Raw genomic sequence first — 18,727 nt, 5'->3', positions numbered from 1 at the left:
CTACTACTAACTGAATATTATGACATTACAGGGGTGTTTTACCCTTCCAACAGCTTAGTACATTTTGAAGGATGTATGACGTAACAAACAACACACACCATTACAACGCAAATTTTACAACGCAGGATCCTTTACAACGAATGCCTTTACAACGCATGACATTACATAGCAGATGCTATTACAACGCATGCCATTACAACGTAAGTCTAGGTAAGTATATTATTTTTAGTAGTTGCATTGTAAAATTAGTCCGTTGTAAAAGTTGCGTTGAAACGGTTGTATACCCATTTTGAAACCTATAAAATGTGTAGCACTGTGCAATAAAATAGTTTATTAGTTGAAGTTGCTGCTAGCTCTATTCAAGTAATACTAATACAATTCTTTACTAGGTCAGGGTTCATTACATTAAACCTGAGCTCAACCCTTGGTAGCTGTAGCATAGAGCAGAACATCTTAACTCAGGGAAATCAAGTGTAAAACATATATCAGTACCAAGACAAATAATAAGTGAAAACCACAACACAAAAGAAAGCCTATTTCAGTTCAATGAAATAGCAAATAATATACAATGTAAATGAAAATGATCAAAATCGGATGTAGGGAACCAGAGATGAACATTTTCAAAGTTTTAAATGACTGTCGCACCAGAAAGTACAAAGCACCAGTGCAGGTAGACTTAGTTAAAATCAAAAGTTAAAGCAGACCATGATGGAGCAAGGGTTGCATGCAGGGACCAGGTCCTTAACGTTGGACAGTTTACCTTCTGACTTAGTCATTTTTCTGGTGAAAAATCTTATTGAAGGATTGGGCAGCAGGCTGAATTTGATGCGGGGGCCTTATTATTGATCATCTCTAGCTCTGGACCTCAGTGGGAGTCCCGGATTTGGCGGTATGCTTGAGGCTCTCTGCATCAACAGTGGGAAAGTTCAGAGTGGGTAAAGTCCTAAGTCTTTGCCAAGGAGGTTTTGTTGTTGGTCCGCTCTTTCTTGATGTTGGCCTTGAACCGATCCATCTAAGTTTGCATTTGAACATTTTTCAGCAGTGCAAGGAGGCAAGGTGACTCCTTCGGCAATCTGATGGCAGCTGTGGCTTAGCAGTGGTCCTGTGGAAGCCTCTGGTTCTTTTTTGAAAAAAGTTCAGAAAAGGTTTCTAAGTGTCCAGTCTTGAAATCTTGGAGGGGGAACAGTACATGCTAACACCAATGAAAGGTCCTGGACATGTTGGGCTCTAGTTGGGGTTTAGGACTCCATCTCCAAGAATTCAAAGTACAGCAGGTGTAGTTCTTCTATTTTCCTCGGATCCCACAGTGTTCTGAAGAAGGGATCCAGGGGTGAAAGCTCTATGCCTGGCACTAGGTTGTGGGTGTAATAAGGTAAAAGTTCCCCTGGGCAACCCTACCCACTTTCTGGTTCCCCAGTTCCCTGGCAAAATCCAACCTGGCAGAATCTTTATTCCCTTGGTAAGACCTCTGGGCATACCCCTGAGGTTTGTGTAGACAAATGATGAACTGTGCCCAGGTTAGGACCATGTAAAGTAGCTGCACATTTTCTTACATTATCCTTGTTTGCACAATAACATTACTGCTGTGACCCTTTGCCCATATTAGTTTCTCTGGAACTACTTCTGTTTACACATCTGGCTTCGCATAACATTATTACAATGCCTTGAACACCAAGTACAAGGCCTTTAGGCACAATGTACAAATGTTGTTTTATCTTTATTCATAGGGCGACAGGACTATCCACATATCCATAGCATTAATTATCTATACGTACTTACCAGGGATGCTTTTTATTATATACAATAGGCATCTCAGACGGGTAGAAGAGGAGGCCCTTCAGCTGACACCGATGGTCCCTGCATCCTGAGACTTCATTTCGTAACAGTCTGACATTTCCGTGAGTGGTGTCCAGTTCAAGACTAGGACTGGGTCCTACATTCTCTCCCACCAGGTAATGGGGTTGGATCTTCCCTTAGGGGATTGTTGGGTTTACACCTACACACACTCTAGACATACACAGAATAGGGATTGCACAATAGGAGTATGCCTAATGACTACCTTGTTTTATATGCCTGCATATATACACTGTCTTAGCACCATGATGGAACTGTATTGGCTATTTACTCTTTTGGTGCTTGGAATCACTTTCATCTGCTTTTGTCTAATGATTATTGCAGCACATGTACTTTATACAAGAATAACATGGGTTCAATAAATATATTGAAATTATGTGAATTAGCTGGTCTTTAGGCCAACACATCCTGGTCTTTGAACCAGTCTAGGTATCTCACCCAAAATGTATACTGTCCAACAAACACACAGATCCCATGGATTAGTGGGAACAACACAACAGGTTCCACCCCAACTGGGATTGGTGCCACTCCGGCTACTTGGTTAACGCAGGGGCAGGCTAGGTGGGATTTACATCTGCCTGTGACAGGAAACTTTGGGAAGTGACCATAAAACTCTACCATGCTACATGGAGCTCAGCAGTGGCAGAGTGAATTACATTGCGCTTTTTGCGCTGATTTTTAGCACTTGATGTTTGTCCTATGCAGTAAAATCCATATGAACTGTACCATGAGCAGCACAAAAGGGGGCTGGTTCTTTTTGCTGCTTAAGTAGATGTTCGACTGAAGCAACAGCTTCCTCAAAGTGAACAAAAGGTGTCTCAAAGCGAGTGGTAGCAACCACCCGTTACCGCCAGCAATGAGAAATCTTGCTGGGAAGTTGTCTGGAGTAAGCATGGGCGCAAAATCCGTTCCGCTCGCGGATTTTGCGGATTTTCGGTAAATTCGCAATCCGCGAACGCTCGCGAATTTACAGAAAATCCGCAAATTCGCACGCAGCGAATTTTTTTTTCTTGGTGATACAATTTTGCGGCGCGCGGCGTTTACTTACCGTCATTCAGCGTTTGCCGAGTTGTTTTTCTTGATATTTTGCAAATGCTGCGCCATTTTGGATCTTGCTGCGGGATCCCGTGGGAATTTGGCGAGCGCGATTACGTAATCGCGGCTTGCCAACTTGCACAGCGAGAGTTTGTCAACGCGAGTACGCCGTGATCACGTATCGCGGGACTTCGCAATTGCGAGCTTGTAGATGCGGCGAGCAGCAACAATCTCACACTCGCGAAAATACAAAATTTGCAATTCTGCACAAGAAATCCACCAGCAAGCAGCATAAACCTTCTGGAAATGATGATTTTTATCTGAATAACTCCTCAGGTTGACATTTGCCTGCACTTTTCTTGCGAGGAGTCCATTTTGGGGAGGGGGGGTGGGAGGAAGGAAGTGCCCCACAGTCTTCAACTTCCTATTCCTGTCCAGCAGGCTCCTCCCAGTGCTTTGTCCATCTCCTGGTCACTTTTCATTTGGATCTGGAGCTGGAAGGATTACTTTTTGTGGATGCTGCTGGATATTTAGATTTGAGGCCTTTTTGACTTTCTTTGGATCACTTTTGGATTAGAAATTTCACAAGTAAGTTTGTTTGGGGCATTACAGTTGCTGCAACTACAATTTTGGAATTGTCGATTTTTGAGCTGTTTTGGGGCCTTTTGCCCAGGGGTACTCAGTGGTGGGTGCACTGAGTCTTTCTGTGGGGTGTTTTGAATTTAAACATCATGGAGGGGCTGGATGGCTTGGGATTGTGCTGATTTTTCTGTGATTTTTGTTTTTTTTGGCCTGTTGTTGTGGCCTTTTCACCAGGGGTAGTGAGTGTTGCATGGGCCTAGTCTCTCTGTGCGGTGTCTTGAATTTAAACATCATGGAGGGCCTGGATGGTTTGGGATTGTGCTGATTTTTCTGTGATTTTTGTTTTTTTGGCCTGTTGTTGTGGCCTTTTCACCAGGGGCAGTGAGTGTTGCATGGGCCTAGTCTTTCTGTGGGGTGTCTTGAATTTAAACATCATGGAGGGCCAGGATGGTTTGGGATTGTGCTGATTTTTCTGTGTTTTTCGATTTTTTTGGGTGTTCTTGGGGACAGGCCATGTGGGTGGGGGCCATTTTGAGTGCTGGTACAGGCAGGCCATGTGCTGGGAGGCAAGTAGCCATTTTGAATGCAGTCAGTGTTGTTAGGCCTGCAACCATTTTGCCTACTTTTCAACCTTTATGTCCAGGGGTAGTGAGTGTTGCATGTGCCTAGTCTTTCTGTGGGGTCTCTTGAATTTAAACTTCATGGAGGGCATGGGATTGTACTGATTTTTCTGTGTTTTTTCGATTTTTTCGGGGTGTATAACTGAACTGATGTTCCTCTGTCTTCCATTGCTTTTAGGTGCACAAGACTCAAGAGAACCACCAGTGCCAGGAAGAAGTCCTGCAGCGGTGTGTGTGTGCAGCATAACGTCACGCGACGTCACGTCTGGCCACAGACAACTCTGCAACTCGTGCAACTGCGGCCTGCTGTTCTGACCTGATCTGAAGAAGATGGCCACAAAAAGAGTTCCCCGTAGCTCCTCTAGCAAGAAAGTTGCCAGGAAGGAGCAGAAGAAGCAAGTTACCAACCAGTCAGTGTACTTCTTCAATCACCATCGACCAGTGATGTTGGCTCATCGCAAGAAAGTAGCAGCAATGTCCCTGAATCAACATAGGTTGTTGTAACTCATCTGACAAGTGTTGAACAACCACAGCCGCAACAACAACCACATGTGCAAGTACAAGCCCAAGTACATGTGAAAGGAGAGGCAGCGCAAGGAGATGCGCAAGCAGAGGTGCATGGAGGGTCACAAGTGCCCACAATAGTTGTTCCTCCCGAAGTAGGGGTACATCAGGAAATCGACAATCAAACCGAGGTATCATTAGAGGAAGCCACTCCTCCTGATGATCATTGTCTTCCACATCCCTAGCAAGGAAAAGATCAAGGGGGGTGTCTACATCTTCTTCAAGCCCACCTCCTTCTGATGAATTGGATGAAGATTGGGAACCAATTAAATCAGAACATATTTACAAAATGATACTACACCATTGCGTGTACATCTAAAGATACAAATTTAATAGCATAATAATTGATCAAATTGATGCATAATTATACCCAAAGGGTAAAAAATGTTTAGTAGCATACAACCATATGCATATTCTCAATCTCGAAAATAGTTCATTTGATGTAAAAGATGGTTTCCTGCTTTATGTCAACGGAACTGCTGCTGATGAAGCCTCTCACGACGACGAGCCAGTCATAAAGGTCACTGCAGCCCCAGCGGGCATGCAGCAAAGAGACATTTTGACCCTAGCCCGAGAAGCTGCTGAGCGTGATGATGATGTCGACGAGGAGGCAATGGAAACACAACAATCATTGGGGTTAACTAGTATACCAACACCTACCGCTTCCATATTTCTTCCTCGCAAGAAGGGACCTCCATCCACCTCAACCTCAATTAGTGGTGGTGAAAGTGCACAACGTACTAAAGTTCGGCAATCCACATCCTCCACTTCATCTGGCATTGGCAGCAAGACCACCGCCACCAGTATCACCGCCTCCTCCGGCCCCCACAGACAATTCAAGTCCCCAGCTTGGGACTTCTTTAGTGTTTGCCCAAAAAGGGAAAACTTGTAGCATTTGTAAGGTTGCAGTTAGTCGTGGTAAGTTTGGTACCAACTATGGTACCGGAGGCCAGAGAGGTCATCTTAACCGCATCGCTGCGGCGGCTTTTCCCGCTGTGCGCGGCAAATTCGAAATTACCGCGTTACGTGACGAGCTGGCCTTGTCATCCGCGCAGGACAGGTAAGCGCGATGACGAGCCCAGCTCGTCAATAGCCTCGAAGGGGTTAAGAGACAGCACCCTGTCCAATGGTTTGCGCACCTACAGGCGATCAAGGAAGCCCTAATTGCACGTAATGAAAACGTTGATTTTTCATCTGATGATGACGAGGAGGAAGAAGACGTGTCAAACACTTCTCTTACACCCAGTACCCCTGTCAGCAGCACACCCCATGTGAGCCACACTAAGAGTGTGGGAGAGAGTGAAACACCAATGCGAAAAAGTTCATCAGCGAGCGTAACTGGGTCGCAGATATCATCATCATCCCGTAATGCTTGGTCCAGGGCAACATTAAAAAGATGTTGTTTACAGAAGCGCAATATGAACGCAACCATCCACTGACGCGTCTGTATAACACTAAGCTGGCTAAAAATGCTAGCTCTGTACCTTCTCCCTCTTTCTTTTGTAGAAGGGGTTGGTTTTCTAGAATTAGTGGCAGCGCTCTGCCCTAAATGGAAGGTTCCTAGCCGGTTCTATTTTGCCAGAGTTGCGGTTCCAGCACTACATGAAGATGTGCTGGAGGTGATTGGGGCAGCTTTGCAGAAGAGTGCTGTTCACACTATACATCTGACAACAGACATGTGGACCAGTAGCGCAGGCGCTGATTACATGTGCATCACTGCACACTGGGCCTCTTTTTCAGGGGTTAAAGCAAAGCTAAATGCAGGTGTTGACCCGGACCAAGTTTTTAAAGCTGCTCGGAAACATGCAACACTAGCCATGTTTGGTTTGGAGAAACGTCACACAGCACAAAACATTTTGGATGAGTTCAACACAAAGGTCCTTGACTGGCTGTCCCCAAAAAAACGCCAGATTGGTTATGTTTCCACGGATAATGGCGCCAATGTAGTTAAGGCCATGGAGCTGGGTCAGTATTTCAGAGTGCCGTGTTTGGCGCACTGTATAAACCTGGTTGTCAAAAAATTCTTGAGTGATAAAGACAGTCCAGCGTACGAGGTAGTGGAGACCTGCCGAAAAATGTGCAACCATTTCAGCCATTCTTTTAAGGCCCGGAAGCATCTGAGGAGCCTGCTACATGAACGTCGAATGCCAGGAGGTGGCAACACGTTGGAACTCAACCTTCTACATGCTTGAGCGTCTGTATGAGCAGTATACGGTACTCAATCACTATTTCTTAAAACAGGGTACAGCTCAGAAAGACCTGAAGATGGGTGCGGCGCAATGGGACATAGTTAAAAGCCTGACACGCGTCCTTTTGAGGTCTTCACGCGTGCAGTCAGCAAGGAGGACTGTAATTTGGGAAAAGCTATCCCATTGTTGTACATGCTGGAGCACCAACTGAAGGAGGGGTGTTCTGTGTTTCAAAAAGATGAAAAAAACAAAGACCCTTTTGTTTTGGCGGAGAAATTATTAGAGCGCCTACAAGGTGATGAACGTCTTAAAATGATCCACTCAAACCAGCATTACATTTGTGCTACTATTCTGGATCCACGCTACAAAATGGCGCTGGCAGGCCGAGCATTCTTTCCTTTTGATGATGAACATGTTACAAAGTACAAACGTTGGCTAGCCTTGTCAGCCAAGAGGTTTGAAAGAGAACGGCAGAAAATTGAAGGAAAAGGCAGTACATCAGTATCAGCAGGCCATCCCCAGTCAAAACAATCCACTTCTGCACCTGTGGATGTGGCACAAGTGACCTCTCAGCCGTTAAAGACACCAGTAACCGGATCATCTGCACCAGACACAACAGAAACATTGGAGGCTGAAGAGGATTGGCTAGCTCGGCTTGGGTTTGGTTCTCAAAAGGTCACAGCAACAGCTAAGCAAAGTGGAGGAACCTTGGAGGAGGACCTTGAGTCGATGGTGAAGGACTATCTGAATGACTCAACAGAGGTCTATGTTAATGCTGACCCATTGGCGTATTGGCATGGGAAAAAAGAATTGTGGCCACAGTTCTCCAACCTGGCTTTAAACTACTTGTCTTGCCCACTCGCAAGCGTGTCTTCTGAACGTGTTTTCAGTGCTGCTGGTGCCATTGTAACTCCCAAACGGAGCCGCCTCTCGCCTAAAAATATGGAGAGGTTAACAATGATCAAGATGAATCAGCACCTCATACCACCAGATTACAGAGTACGAGAAAGCGCGCCAGATGAAGACGAGGTGGACAGCAACGTAGATGAGGGAATTTCTACTCTGTCAGGTGATACTGAGCTCACCCTGCCTGAATTCGCAGAGTATGATGACGAAGCCTTATTCTTATTCCTGGACCTTAACACCGAGCTCTGAAAATGAGACAATGAATCAATAACTTTCTTTTTTGTCCTTATTCACTTTCATTCCTGTGTGTCTGTCTTTCTTTGTTGTGCACAGTTAATATAATTCAAACTTTAATCACCTAATCACAAAAACAAGCCCATCAGCAGAACTGTCTTCACTTTGTTTGCTTATTGATTTGAAGGTGCCGCAGTCTGCATTCCTCAGGTTCACAAGTTCAGAAGAACATGCTCCTCTATCCTCCTCCTCCAGACTCCTATTTCCATCAAAGCAGAGGGCTGGATTACGCCCAATGAAGAAATACTCAGCACTTGTGGGGGTGTTCTAATTCTTTGCGGGTGAGTTGACGGCTCTGGGGCCATTGCTGGGAAGCTCCAATACCGGATAAAAAAGTGGTTTGGACCAAATCGGAGGCAGATTTTTGTTTGTGTTTTTGCTGACTTGCTTGCCTTTGAGGAGCTCTTTGGGGGGGTTCCGGCTGTTTGTGGGTGAGTTTCGGGGTCTGGGAGCACTGCTGGGACACTCTAATCTTGATTGCATTTGCTTTTCAGGAAATCCGTGGTGGTAAACCGGAGTTATGGCCTAGCTACACAGCGCGTTTGGACCGAAGGCCGAGAAATATTGTAAGTATGAGATTTTGCTTTTGGGCTGTTTGGGGGTGTTGTGCTTTTTGGCGGGTGGGTTGGCGGGTTGTGGGGCATTCCTGGGAAGGTCTAATACCAGATAGAAGTGGTTGGGACAAAATCCACGCAGATTTTTTGTTGTTGCTATTTCTGACATTTTGCTCAATGTAGCGTTTTCGGGGGCCTGTTTGGGGGGCTTCCTGGTGTTTGTGGGTGGGTTTCGGGGTCTGGGAGCACTGCTGGCTATGGATACTTTACTTTGCAAGAGGTTTGAAGCAAATCCATGGTGGCAGAGGGGAGTTAGGGCCTAGCTGCAGAGCGCGCGCGGAGTGATTTGGGAAATTGGCAAAAAAATGACTAAGTCCCCATTTTTGTACTTTTGCTCTTTGGCTGTTTGGGGGTCTTCTACTCGTTTTCTCCTGGGTTGACAGCTCCGGGGCCATTGCTGGGAAGCTCTAATACCGGATAAAAGTGGTTTGGACCAAATCGGAGGCGGAATTTTTTGTGTGTTTTTGCTGACTTGCTTGCCTTTGAGGAGCTCTTTGGGGGGGTTCCGGCTGTTTGTGGGTGAGTTTCGGGGTCTGGGAGCACTGCTGGGACACTCTAATCTTGATTGCATTTGCTTTTCAGGAAATCTGTGGTGGTAAACCGGAGTTATGGCCTAGCTACACAGCGCGTTTGGACCGAAGGCCGAGAAATATTGTAAGTATGAGATTTTGCTTTTGGGCTGTTTGGGGGTGTTGTGCTTTTTGGCGGGTGGGTTGGCGGGTCTTGGGGCATTCCTGGGAAGGTCTAATACCAGATAGAAGTGGTTGGGACAAAATCCACGCTGATTTTTGTTGTTGCTATTTCTGACATTTTGCTCAATGTAGCGTTTACGGGGGCCTGTTTGGGGGGCTTCCTGGTGTTTGTGGGTGGGTTTCGGGGTCTGGGAGCACTGCTGGCTATGGATACTTTACTTTGCAAGAGGTTTGAAGCAAATCCATGGTGGCAGAGGGGAGTTAGGGCCTAGCTGCAGAGCGCGCGCGGAGTGATTTGGGAAATTGGCAAAAAAATGACTAAGTCCCCATTTTTGTACCTTTGCTCTTTGGCTGTTTGGGGGTCTTCTACTCATTTTCTCCTGGGTTGACGGCTCAGGGGCCATTGCTGGGAAGCTCTAATACCGGATAAAAGTGGTTTGGACCAAATCGGAGGCGGAAATTCTTTTGTGTTTTTGCTGACTTGCTTGCCTTTGAGGAGCTCTTTGGGGGGTTCCGGCTGTTTGTGGGTGAGTTTCGGGGTCTGGGAGCACTGCTGAGACACTCTAATCTTGATTGCATTTGCTTTTCAGGAAATCCGTGGTGGTAAACCGGAGTTATGGCCTAGCTACACAGCGCGTTTGGACCGAAGGCCGAGAAATATTGTAAGTATGAGATTTTGCTTTTGGGCTGTTTGGGGGTGTTGTGCTTTTTGGCGGGTGGGTTGGCGGGTCTTGGGGCATTCCTGGGAAGGTCTAATACCGGATAGAAGTGGTTGGGACAAAATCCATAAGGAAAAGCCTTTTGGCAAGTTTTGTAACTTAGGGTTCGTTAGGGTTAGCCCTAGCAGCAGGATTGCATGTGTTTTGGGGTGTTCTAGATTTTTGCAACTGAGTTCTGGGGTCTTAGAGCACTCGTGAGAATGTGTAATTTTGGTTGCAAGTCATTTGAAGAAAATCCATGGTGGGGAAGGGGGGATTTGGCATAGTTAAAGAAAGCCTCTGCCACTATTCTTAACTTATGGCTCGTTAGGGTTAGCAGTATTTCTATTGCATGTGTTTGGGTGGGGGGGTTTTCGAGTCTTGGAGCGATGCTGGCTATGGATACTTTTGCTTGCTTGCAAGTGGTTTGAATACAATCCACGGTGGGTAAGGGGGTATTTGGGCCTACTTTTACTTTCGAAGTACGTTTTGTCACCAGTTTTCTGCTAGGCCTCGTTTTTTGAGATCTGATTGGGGGTCTTCTACATTTTTTCAACTGGCTTTAGTAAGGGTCTGGGTGGAAGCACTGCTGGGAAGGTCTAATTTTGTTCTAAAACACAGTTTACAGTACACCTAGCTTGAGGGGAAAGATCCGCTAAATTAATTTGCCCATACTTATTTATCCTTGAAAAGGTGACTCAGACAGAGTACGCACTTTCAAAAATGTTGTACTGTCTATCAGGAAAATCAAAGTGTGACTTTTTGCACTACACAGCGTACATACCTTATATTTATTTATCAGTGTTGTTTTTCGTTCAATAATTACAGGCCAGGTTTCAGTCTGCAATGGGGAAAAAAGGATGGAGTCTGGCTTCACATTAGCAAGCCGCAATTCAGCATCCGCCAGGCAGGCAGTGGACAGGGTGTCTTCTGGTCACCAACATTGATGGACGAAGCGTCAGCTGGAATGGAGGAGTGCCGCTAATAAGAGGAATTGTTTGCTGCATGCAACTTACTTACCAAATTCAACAGGACAACTACAACAATACAGATACAGTATCCATTCTTTTATTCAATGAGTGTGCGTGACTGCATTTCTTGGATCTCTCTCTGCTTCTAAATTGATCCCTACAGCCATTCTATAGGTTTTACTTCGGCTATTTTTTAAACCTAATTTAATGTAGCCCTGTACTGTCGCATTCTGTCATTCACGGTTGTCGAAAGTACTACTTACTTTTCTGTAACAATGCATTCAGTAGTGCATGCACTTCCTTTATGTCACGTAAAAGATTTATGGTTAGCTTTGTACCCAAAAAATTCTTTATGTTCAATTATTGTTTGTCCATGCTGTGCTTTTTTTTTTTTCTCTCAACAAAACCTACCCAAAAAGAAACCCCCATTCCTATCCATTTTACAAACCCTAACCCTCTTCCCCCGGGTTATGTGGTTTTGCTTGATGTGTGACTAAATGACATCAATAATTCCACACACTTGCTGGGGAGGATAAGGTCATAGCAACAGGCTGGTGAAGGAATCCGAGGATTTATTCTAGACTTACTCAGCTTCAGTACTATTTCTTGTAGTATTAGCCAATGTCAAAGAAATCCTACACAAGTACAAGTTATACTATAAATACTTTACCATTTGTTAGGCTACATTGTGGCACTGTTGTAGTCTAGTGTACTGTCACCTGCTATATTCTCTATCGTACCGTTGTAATGCTACAGTAAGGACAAACCAGGTTTCATTTTCTTTTTTCCATAGCCATGCAACTGCCACTGTGTCACACCACTAGTACCACCAAAATGAGGAGGAAATTTCAGCCACCCTGGATTGCAACCTTAATCGCCATTTCCCGTGGAGCCAGCCCTGGGCCTAGCCCTACTTTCAAACAGAAATTACAGGTAAGATAAGCGTTTGGTTGGAGGTAGTATAATGGAGTATTAGGAGAGACGAGAGATCGACGGTAGTACTACTAAAGTCCTAGGACTATTCAGGAAAACAAACTTACTGTTAAACCCCCACCCACCAGACTCAAAAGCAGTAAAAAACAGGTATGGTCAGATAAAGTTTCAAAAAGTATATTTTTATAGCCCTAACAAAATAATCTCCCGCAAGACCCTCCCTAACCCCAACGATTGTCCGTCAAAAGTCCCCAAAAAACCCAACTCCCAATTCCCACGCCCCAAAAGTCTCTAAAAAAGGGGCAAGGGACACTATGGCAGGGTGCTGTTGACTTAAGCAGCCAGGGCATTATGCTCCTTGCGGAGGGTGGCATGTTCGAAGCGGAGGCCCTCCACCAAGTTCTTATAGTTCAGGACCTCCTGCTCCAGGTAGGACAGTCTGAGGGATAAGCGGCGCCGGCGTGCCTTGCAAATCCTGTGGGGGGCAGCTGCTGTCTTTGTTGCTCGGCGGTGGCGTTTGGCTTTGGTAGCCCGGCTCCGTACCGCTGGAGCACTGCGCTGGCTGGCAGCCCGCACGGAGGAGGATGCAGCTGTCCCAGTGGACATTGTTGTAGTACCAGACTGCGTCTCCTCCTCCTCCAGGGCCACCAGCCGCCGATATTCAGCGACAGTGGCATCCAGCCTCCGTTGCCGGGCCATTCGAGCCAGCTCCTTCCTCCTTGATGGTCTCTTGGATTTGGAAGGAGCAACTACATGAAGAAAGAAAGACATAGTCTGTAACCAATGCTCCTTAAGATTAACACAAAATGATTGAGAAGAAAGTTGACACAGTACAAGTAGCAAATTGAAAGCACAGTACATAACTATTGAGGACAGTATCTAAGTAACCTCCGACTTCTTCATCCTTGCTCTAACATTAGTGGGAGTTTAAGGAACAAATTCTACGAGCACTATGGACTTCCATTACAGTCGACTATGACAGTACACCAGTCTTATTCTTCTTCTTCTCTCTTGTTTAGGAAAATTGGTACGTTATCTTATGCAAGCCGGCATAATGCCAGGGCAGTGAACTTGCACCGAGAAAAACAGACGCACACCATGGTGAGTGAGACAGACTTGCGTTACTGTACCGGTCCAGTACATGCAGGTGGTGAAGCTCTTACTTTTCTATTACGGGTGGCACTGAGAATACTCTGTTAAAAGGGCTACTGCTTAATTAATTTAGCTTTCACCCTACAGTGCAAATGAGTATTAGAAAAGGAAAATGAAGAAGCTAAATAATCTGATTATCTATCACTTCACATGGGATGTATTTGATGACATATGGGATGACTTTAGGTGCTTTGCTTATTATTGAGTGAACAGTGATACACCCACACATGAATGACGTACTACTACTAAACTAAAGTTATTAAGAGAGGTAGGGAGTGTCCACCGTAATAACCAGATATATGCTGTGCTTGCAGTTGCAATACAAACTACTGCTACTATTCATGGTAGTATTTGGACAAAATTACAACTTATTTTCCTTGCCTTTCCTACACTGGAAAGGACGTGCGGGTGCGTTGTTACATGCTCTTCAAAGTAACACTTAGTTCATCCAGTGACGTCTACTCTCTCTAGATACACATATGCTATCTAAGAGTCAGATAGTACCATGAATGATCCAGGCATCCATCCATTCAAAGTATATGCACACATACAGTTTCTGTTTCACCCACCCAGGCTGTTCTCCTTCCACCCATCCTTGCTTCATCATTCACCCAGCCATGCACCATACCATATTCTTTCCTTCCCAGCCACCTCGGGGACCAAGCAAACACATATCATTCTTCTTTGCCAGTCATCATTACATTTCTCGTCCTTCCACACTTACTTACACCCTTCTTTCGCTTTTCGTTCATCCCATCCATCAAGTTCATCTCAGATCTGATTGGGATTCTTCTCGCCAAAAACTTCACAGCTAAGTCGAAGTACATTTAGAGGAGGCTACTACCTGGTTTATTTATAATACACCCGTGCAAAAAGCACACTCTGCAGTCTTCAATCTCAATAAGTAAGGAATATATAGCTTACCTCTGCCCGCCACCACCGTGTCATCCCCCACAGAATTGTCCGGCACTTCCACGCCTCCTCCCCAGAATTGTCCTCGTCCAATGCCACCACCACCTCCGCGCTGGCCCCGCCTCCAGATGTTCCACCTACAAAGTACATTTAATAATGTTAGAATACACCACTCACTACTATATAATATTTGGTCTAGGAGGAAGAAAGAAATGTGAAAAAAACAGTATACAATGTAATAAATGTAATAATTTGTGACTGTCTACTCTAAAGTAAAAATGTCCCTTTTTCCAGGGAAGGCTGTTGTCTTGCTGCACTTTTTGGCACAACTGATGAATGCTTGCTTTTTATTTTTAACACGCACCACTTTTTCTCCTAACAGACAGAAGCTTGACTTCTAAGAACACGAGCAGGATCAAGTTCAAACCAGGTGAGAGCTCGGCTCGACCACAAGAAATGTGTCCAATTAATCATCAGCACTAAGCACTATTCTATTTTCAGTTAAACGTTTACTTTTATGACAAACTTGATTTTAATAAAGGTGTTTACTTTTAATAAAGCTTTTAAACTTAAATAGACTCTGTGGTTTTTGGTCCTCCAGACTAGAGTGGATGAGCTAAAGGTTTTGCAATTTTTGCAAGCATGAGTCCGTGCCTCTGACATCATTGGGGAATAATCATAATCATCGGTGACTTTGGGAGCTGAATGACTCTGCCACACTATCAAGTCAGTAAGGAGATTGGGGGTTCAACTACAAAGTCTGTTATCACTGAGGTATGTGGAAAGTCTAACAGCACCTATTATAATTGATAAGCTAAGCAATGCATTATTTAGTGTCCATAGTTCTGTTTGTGCAGATTTGTCCCTGCAACAGTAGTAGAATGGATTGTCCTCCTATCCAAACCAAAAGTAAAGTAGTATCTTATTCTTTCTTGGTGGTCATTCACCTTTTTATTGTTGGCAATTGTCAAAGCATAAACATTTAGAAGACTTGAAAAGACATTATGGACAATCCCAGAGGACTGCACTCTGTGCATAGAGCTATTGCTGACTAGAATGGGAGTCCAATGGAATTGCCAAATGTGCAATCTTAGTTAGCTACACAGACTAAGCTTGACGCAGCTTTGGGGAGATAGGGCACCCCAGAGCATTGATGGAGCTGCGCCATCGTTGCGACGCAACTCCAGCACTGCGCCGCCCTTACGGCGCAGATGCGTAACGCTTTGGTGACGTTTTGGGCCCATGGTGCGCCGCATTGTAAATACGGCGCACCATGGGTGATAGTGGCGTGGCGCACAATTACTGGCGCATCCCTGCTACTTTGCAGGGATGCGCCGGTAATTAAACATCTGAATCTTAGTGTGTAGCATTACGCAGTTCTTTAAACTACACTCATACATAATTTCACAGGCCAATGAAATGAACACAAAATCGAAAACAAATAAGCATAGTAGCAACACTACTGAGAAGGAGAGCAGTGCACCTGAAATGCACAGAAGATTTTGAAATATAATATACCTACAATGTAATGAGTAGCATTATTGCTCTTGGTAAAAAAAAAAATTGCAATATAATAACACAGCAGGAGAAAACAGAGTAGTAAAGAAATAGCTACTACGACTACTCACCAAGCCCGGGGATCTCAAGGCCAAGCAGGTCGAGCAGATCTCGTTCACGGGTCAGGACATCCGTCCAGCGGTGGGTGGCCTGGTTGTAGGTGCGCCGGACCCGAGAGTGGTGGTACATGGCCCGGCACACCTTATCCCACTGCTTCTGGCGATCCCGCATCCCGTACCCACCTCCGATCTTGCCGCCTGCCATTATGGTCCTGGGGAGGTGGGGCTGTACATAGAACAGTAGTGCGCCCACCTCCTCCGGGCTGAAAATCTCCCGGGGTGCGACTGTCTCCCCCCTCAAACGCCCGCACGGGAGCCGGGCACGGGGTGCGGGACCCTTCCCCTTCTCGGGATGCTTCCCGGCTCCCTTCACCATGGTCTGGGCGGAAAGGAATAAAGAAAATAGAATAGGGAAGAGAAGAAAAGAAAAGAGTTTAAAAAAGTAGTTTAAAATTAACAAAACGTAGCAGTAAACACAAAAATATAGGGCTAGAAAAATAGTGGGATAGATAATAAGTAAAATAGATCATAAAAAACTTCAAACAAGCAAAGGATGGCAGAGATTTAGAGAGGATACAAGAAGCATGCCCAGAACCATAGCAATGAATGAGAAACAAGTTGGCCGTGCCCGTTCACGACCGCGCGGGTAAGTTCGCGCGAAATGTTCCTCGCGAACACTCGCAAAATTGTACTGGCGAGCCGTACATTTTGCGAGATTACACTTCGCGCCCGGAAACGGAAATATGTCATGCAAACAAGATGGCCGCGCCCTTGAACGACCGCGAGGGTAACTTCGCGCCTTGCGCTACAAGCGGCTCGCGAAAACGCACAAAACCTTGTGAATTAACACGCCGCAAAAAAAGAAATCGCATATTCGCACAAATTCGCGCCTTCCGAATCCGATCTCGTGCGTGTTCGCGCCCCGCGAATCCCGCGAAATTGCAGAAAAACGAGTATTGCAAAACTGAAAGCACTCGACAGGTGCAAGAGTTCAAACTCATCATTAGTAACCATTCCCTGTAGTGCTTCCTGACTGGGGCCCCTCCAGAGTTCAGTTGCTAGTTGCAACAATTGTATGACCCTGCTCTGACCCTCACAGCAGGCTCATAGAATAGCTAGAAGTAGGCCACTAAGGTCCTGGAAAAAAAAATTGCACTGCAACAGAAAGCAAATTACTGATAAGGAAGCAGGTGTCAGACCTGGAATTTTAAAACAGTGACACATTAATAAACTAACCCCAAATTAATTCATGTCAGTTGAAGCAGGACAGGTGTGCTTGCTTTTCCCCCCCATAATCTACAGTGATGATGAACCAGAGGGTGGCATTGATGTAACAGAGGGTGGCATGGGTGAAAGAGAGGGTGGCAGTGGTGAAACAGAGGGTGCTGGGAGGCTGTGATGATGAACCAGACGTAGAAACAACATAGTCGCGACCGTTGCGAGCCGACAAGTAAGTTCGCAATTGCGAACTAGTACCAAACCCTCGCGAACTGGCAGAAACCCTTGCGAACACAAAAAAAACCCTGCAAATTCGCGAGAATTTGCGGATTTTGCGGATTGCGAGTTCGCAAATTCGCAAAATTCGCGAACGCCAGATTCGCAAAATTCGCCCATGCTTAGTCTGGAGTAAGATTTTCCTCGTTCAAAGACTTTCCTCGCTCGTCATCTTAACATTGGCGAGTGCGAACGAGTAAAATCCACGCTCTGTTGAGTTTTTCAGAACCCTGTGCACTAAGTGGAGCATGGAGTGGAAAAAACTCAGCAAAATCCACAAGCAGAACGGAATTTCACTCCCAGGCCTGTTGGTGATGGCTATTTCCCTTTTGGTGGGGATTTAGCAGTAAAATAGGTTTAAACTTAAAATAAGATGGCATAAATGAAATATATGTTATGAACACCACACATATAAAAATGATTTTAAAAAAAAAGAAAAATCATGTCCAAAAGCCATGCATAAGGGCATGTAGAAAGGCTTGGAAACACACCAGCTCTTGTGGCTAACCTCCTCTAAGCAACACCAAATAGTAGCACAGTGCCATCCACACTGAACTAGAAAGGGATGACGCTTTTTGCCATTCATACAGCAAATTCTTTAAGAATAGGATTAGCAAAGTGCTATCGATGGCGAGCTGTCAAATGACAAAAGCCTTTTACCACTCTAGACACTGTAATAACGCTTTGGATTGGAAGAATACCACCCAAGCCAATCTGGAATGCATAAAAGCAACCCATAACACGTGTTTCACTCTCATTAGAGCTAATGTGCTAATCCTAACTTTGCTAGAAAAAACAGACATTTGGTGTGAGCAGATTCAGAGTGTTGCTGATGTTGCAGAGTAATCTGTATAGGAGCTGCTCCCCATCTAAATTTGAGAACTACCCAGAGGTCTCTGCTTCTTATTTTGCATGTATATATATATATATATATATATATATATATATATATATATATATATATATATATATATATATATATATATATATTATACTAGCAGCCCGTCCTGACATTGTCCGGGAGCAATTAGGCTTCAGAGCCCCCGCCTGCACGTAGAAAAAGGGATCGGTTAGGCTCTGGGTGTATTTAAACCTTTTCTTTCAGACCATGTTTTGCGTTTGCATAAGAGCCCACTTTTCCACCTCCTGGTCACCTTTTTAGATGCTAGGGAAGCATTCTTTCACCTTCTGTAGACACATCTGCATCATATCCACTCTTGTTAGTTTGCTCACTGACTTTCTGACTGTGCTGAAGGATGATCGTACTACAAAAGCCGCTATTTGGTTCTCTGTACGCATACCAGCCCTCTCAAGCCTTCTGCCATATCCCTTGCGCTCCAGCTGGCTGTATACATCATACCTGTTCCCTTCCCATGCGACATCTACTACACCTTGTCATAGCACCCCTTCCCACGCGGCATCTACTACACCTTGTCACCTGTTCATTTCCCACGCGGCATCTACTACACCTTGTCACAGCACCCCTTCCCGTGCGCTTGGTCTTTGTACCTCGATACCTGCTCCCTGGCCCCCTCAGCATCACGTCACTCCACCCCCGTCCTAGCGCTGTTGCCTTGTGACTATCACACAAGTGAGGGACC

This window comes from Lissotriton vulgaris, chromosome 3_1 (genome assembly GCF_964263255.1).
Source record: "Lissotriton vulgaris chromosome 3_1, aLisVul1.2, whole genome shotgun sequence".
NCBI lineage: Eukaryota > Metazoa > Chordata > Amphibia > Caudata > Salamandridae > Lissotriton > Lissotriton vulgaris.
This window is presented reverse-complemented; position numbering follows the sequence as displayed.